Source organism: Austrofundulus limnaeus, unplaced genomic scaffold (genome assembly GCF_001266775.1).
Source record: "Austrofundulus limnaeus strain Quisiro unplaced genomic scaffold, Austrofundulus_limnaeus-1.0 Scaffold43, whole genome shotgun sequence".
In the NCBI taxonomy this organism is placed as follows: domain Eukaryota; kingdom Metazoa; phylum Chordata; class Actinopteri; order Cyprinodontiformes; family Rivulidae; genus Austrofundulus; species Austrofundulus limnaeus.
Window position 1 is genome coordinate 1,451,348 of NW_013952445.1, and position 5,922 is coordinate 1,457,269.

Consider the following 5,922-nt stretch of genomic DNA (forward strand, 5'->3'; position numbering starts at 1 on the left):
GATTAGCTATGAGAGAGTACAGTGTGAATGGCTAAATGAGGGCACAAATTGTAGTGTAAAGCGCTTTGAGTATCCTGCTTGGATATAATGGCACTAAAAAGTACAGTCCATTTATCATAAAGAAATCAGAACAAATTGTGTCTTTTACAGTTAGTTACTTTGGTGCACTTCTGAGACCATTTTCAGCAAAGCAATAAGTGCATTTCTCAAAACATTCACACAATTAACAAAATGCTATATATTAAAAGTCAGCCTCCAGCTCAAAATGTTTAGTTCATCTCTCAAAACTAAATATATTTGTCAACTGAACATGTCAGTGCCCTCTAAAGGACAACTCCTTGTGTCAGCAGTGGGATGAGAGGAACACCAACATCATCTTTTTATGGATCATAAACCATTGCCTGATGATGTTGCAGCGATAGAAACAGACATTGTCCCAAACTATAACAAACTTTGGCACTTCATCTCCAATCTGACACCTCTCTTATTCGGGGATGAGATCCCTGTAGATATTGTCTAAAATGGTGACAAGAATCTTGTCACAAGATGCTCTGTATTGTATGTGTGACAGTCAGCACTCACCTGTGAGCAATTTACCAATTCAGGACAGATTTAGAGAAAAAAAACTAATGATTATAAATTTTAGACACATGAGGACTTGTTCAACCATTTTGCATGTAGAGACATATGCAATGAACTAATGTCCTAATGCGGGGGAGTTTATTGAATAGAGATAATACATTTTGATCAGTATGACATATGCAACTGATAATGTAACTTCAGAGAATTATGCATGAATGTAACTTGTTCAAAGCAACAAGAAACAGTTGTATTTAATTGTTTATTGTTTTATGTGCACAAGCGACACAATGATGTGAAAGTGGGTGGCTCAGTTGGTAGAGCTGATGCCTCTCAGCAAGAAGGTTGCCAGATCAAATTCTGGCCCGGGGACCTTTCTGAGTAGAGTTTGCATTTTCTCTCCGTGCATGCGTGGGTTCTCTCCAGTTACTCCAGCTTTCTCCCACAGACCACAAACATGACTTTAAGGTTAATTGACAACTTTAAATCATCCCTAGGTGTGAGTGAGAGAGTGAATAGCTGTTTGTCTCATGGACTTGTAACATGTCCAGGGTGTACCTCGCCCATCGCACAGTTGGGTACCTGTGACCCTGGAAGGAAGAAGCGGGTATRGAYWAYGKATGGATATTTTGTAKGTTTTCTGTTTCTCCTGGGTATAGGAGCCCTTTTATGCCTGGATGATTTAGAGGTCAGAGGTAAACAATAAGAACTCTWACCTGAGCCTTCAGACTTTTAGAGGATTACTACAAAATGTGGCTCCTGGAAAGCAAACAAACTACTGAAGGATGATTCAGGACCTTTGCACAGTACTTTATATTTCAGCTTCRTATCATATACAAATGGCCCTTTAAAAAACTGATTTGACCATGATATAAGAGATAGTTCATTCTTATTAATGTAAAACAAAATGAATATTTTTCAAATAAAGCCCTATCTTAATATGGACAATGGCTTGATGAATACTCCAGATGGCGTACTTCTGCCAGTGAAGGATTCATGTTCTGCCAAGAGCAACTAACCCCCAAAGAAAGGTTAAAATGATTCTGTTTATTGACTTTAAAAATGAAACAGTCTGATGATGTTTGCTTTTATTTGTAAGTTTATATCTCCTATTTACAAGTTGCCACGTGAGCTGCAAAAAAATATACATTAAAAGATGTGAATGGCAAAAGCAGTCATGCACACAAGCTCATACTGCATACACACACCTGAGCCTTTTGTACAGCTGAGCCTGTGGCAATGAGTGCTCTCCAGGGAGGATTTTCCCACCAACCATTATGACCTGCCGCTGAGATGGGGCAGGGAGGGAGTGTGTGCTTGAATTTGTGTGCATCTGTGCATATATGCGACGCGAGCACGAGTAGAAAACAGCAACAAGACGCACAGGAGATAACGTCAGACAGCAGTGGAGATGGACCAGATTGGCATCATGTGAGACAGTAGACAGACCAACAGAAGAAAAGAGGGGAGGTGCCGCTGTGTAATTGATGTGCCCACCAGGAGCTTTAGCTGGCTGCCTGGCATGGAGGAGGATTCAGGCACTGCTGCCAAGACACCGCGAGAAAGGAAAAAGGAGGCACGAGCCTTGGGGAGCTCAGGAGCAGGCTGAAACCATGCCCATCAATCAGAGGCTAGTTCACCTTGCCATGCCAAGCAGGACCCCCCTCTGCGCCGAGGGATGGCACTGCACTGGGAGTGAGGTTGGCACTGGAGCTAAATCTTCCCTAATCTTCATGGTGGGTGTATCAGTGCCACGTCTGAATGGCAGCTGAGTGGGCTGAGCTTGACTCGAGTTTGACACATCTATCTATCTATCTATCTATCTATCTATCTATCTATCTATCTATCTATCTATCTATCTATCTATCTATCTATCTATCTATCTATCTATCTATCTTTTTGTTCCATTTCTGAGGTTTTCAGTAGTCCCCAAATCATCTTGATGCGTAACAACCAACCAAAACGCTCACTCAAAGTCATAAAGAATAAATTTCTATGACAAAAAAAAGAAAGAAAAAAAGAGTAAAAACAGATGGTTCAGCCCCATGCAGCCCGGATCCCAACATCAYTGTGTCAGTGTGACATCAAATGAAGAGACAGAGGAAAATTGAATCCAATCTTCTTTGAAATCTTTGCAAAAGTGTGCCTATATRCTAAAAAGAAGGAATATTTCAGGGGGTTATATACATGTAATGTGTTTGCTTTTCTTTTTTTTTTTATCAAAATGTTTGATCAACCTTTGAATTTGAAACTGTTAGCATCGTTTTTATCACTCTTTCCCTTCAGAAGCTGCATGTGTATTTACACCTTCACACCATCACATTAATCTATATTGCTCATGCATACTTCTGCATTTAAACACTAAAAAAGTGTTCATGCACATGTAGAATGTGTATAGATACATACTACATATTTATGTATGCACAAGACATGCCTAACTAATACATTTTTCCAACATATTTCCTGTTGTTGTGTAGAATTTGACTAACATCCCATTTAAACACTTGCGTTTGATTTCCCCTGCATGTTCTCTGTTTCAGCACAGGGGATGAAGATGTGTGAACATCTTGGCAACCTCACCGAGTGCCTTTGAAGTCGATTACCCTTCTTTCTTGTTTTCTTTTTTTTTCTCTCGCAAGCCTCTCTTGGTGGACCCACATCTTACCTGCTGTGAATAAATATAAACCACATTTGATGCAAACACAAGCCTCCTTGACAATCTGTGGCCACCAGACAAATTAGGCAAAGAGTGCAATCAACAGATTTTCTATATGCTTTGGTGATTGGTTGTGAAGCATTGCTATTAGGGGTGCTCTTGTAGAAACATTGCCAGACAAAAGGAATCGACTGAGTCCTTTTTTTTTTCCTTCTTCCCCTGCTTTTTTACCTATCGCACAAGTTTGAAGATCAGTGAGCGTGAAGGCTGGAAACAGTCCAGAAAAACAGTGAGGCATTACCGGGACACAGTTTCTGCTTTTTTGGCACCGATTGCCTCGAAGTGCTGGGGCAGCTGGGAAGACTGTGGGAGGAGGAGGAGGGGGAGGAGGGGGAGGAAGTGAGGGGAAAAGCAGGAGACAGAGAGGGATAGAATGGAGGGGGGGGGGGTTTAGCCCTATAGGACCATTTGTGATGAGGCTCATTTGCACAACGGCACTTAATTGGCTACAACAATTAATTAATGTGTTGGAAAGTTGGCAAAAAAAAGTTCATTTAAGAGGGTTTTAATAAGCAATTAGGGAGAAGTAACCAGTGAGGTGGAAGCAGCTACAAAAAAAAAAAAGATGCTGAAAACTCTGAAAGTATGAACTCCTGCTAGGACTTTTCCTTTTTAGGTGTGGGGGAGCAATAATATGCCATAACTTAAATAAAAGAAAAACAATGTGATAGTTTGCTGTTATGAGTATTTATTGCACATCCCATTGTGAGCAATGATGACACTAAAACGCATTACTTTTTTGCCCCACACTTTTTACAACTGAAAAACAAAACAAAAGCACATTGTCTCCCCCTTTCTCCTTCACTCTCCCTCCCACTGTCTGCCTCCCATCTCTCCCCTCTCTTCCAGTCCGTGTATGAAATATCGCATGACTAATGAGTGGAGCAGGTTGAAATCCTGGGGAAGATGTCCTTGGAAGACGAATGCATTTTCAGCAGAATAATTAACTTAATTAACAAATTCACATGCATATTCATCAGTCTATTAATGTCTCCTCTGCGCGGCTTGATGAGCAGTGGGGTAATAACCATCTCATTTGCATAGCCCGTTCACACGGGCCTCTTCGTTTTAAAGACAAAACAGGGGAAAAGGAGCAGGAAGAGGGAGATTTGCAACGAGGAGACAACAAATAGAAAACAAGGGATAGGCTCGGCGGGGTAACATGCAGGGGCGAGGAAGTGACGCGCGCTGGTTGGAAACTAACAGACTATCTGACGGATGGGTGACACGAGGAGGGATGGCAAACATGAGCCCCAACAGATTGTATCACTCTTCCCCTTTCTTTTTCTCATCCCTCCAGTCAACCTTGTAAACCATCTTCCCCCCCTCCTGCTGTTCCACCATTACCATTTCCTTCCATTCACCCCGTAATAGTCCTCAAAGCTAAATTAGGGCCTTTTCCGTGGATTTTATTGACCCTCTTGAAGTCTTTGAGTCGCATACAGTAAAAAATAAATGTTTGTCTTGGTAAATTTGTCTTCCATACTTCAGTGGTGAACATGTGATCTTATCAGCATGGCCTCCCCATGTTTGCCTCCMTCTCTGTCTGTCTCTTTCTGCACGCTCTCAGGGGGAATCTTCTTGGCATTGCTCCACTCCTTTCTTCTCCACTGCCAGGCTGCTGCTGCTGTCTCTACTTTGTTACCACTGTCTGCACACAACCTGGTGCTCCTAGCAACGCCACCTCACTCTCTCTCTTACACACACACACACACCCACACACACACACTCCACATGGCAGTCCGAATGTGTGTTTGCAGCAAACACACATGTACACCTCATGTTTGTCCAAGGTTTATCGCCACTCTTATGTTTGTGTCTGTCCTCTCTCGTAAATCCTTGGATCCACAGCTCGAGAGCTGAGTGTTTATTCTACCACTTTCAAAAAAAAAAGGCATCAGAAAATTGTCAATTCCACTGATCCATGTGTGCTGCCATGGTTTAAATTGGCTGTCTGGTCCGGTTTGGAAAAGTTGAGCCTCAGGTAAATATTTTAGTTTATATTCCTTTTTTATTCACATGATTAGCTTCCAAACACAAAATGTTTCAGTCCCTTTGCAATAAATGCTGTGCTTATAGGTTTGCAATCATTTGCTGGTGTTTGCCCACCTTATCTCCTTGACATTTCTGGTATACGTAGATTTCTTTTAGCAAAATGTTTTCTTCACCAAGCAAACATTTTTAACTCAATTAGTCTTTGCTCTTAATATATACATGTATATTTATATAGGAAGTAAGTAAGTAAGTAAACTTTATTTATATAGCACATTTCACAGGTCAGAAACCACAAAGTGCTTTACAAGAAGACATAAAAACACAAGAGATAAAACAAAATAGATAAAACAAAACATACATGCGATAAAAATATTACATATTGGAAAAAAGAATAAAAATCGATTAAAAAATTAATTACAAGCCAATCTGAACAAATGTGTCTTCAGCTGCTTTTTGAAAATTTCAAGAGAATCAAGGCAGCGCAAAGTTAGAAGCAGTGCATTCCACAGCCTGGGGGCCACGACCCTAAAGGCTTTATCCCCTCTATATATGTGTGTGTGTGTGTGTGTGTGTGTGTGTGTGTGTGTGTGTGTGTGTGTGTGTGTGTGTGTGTGTGTGTGTGTGTGTGTGTG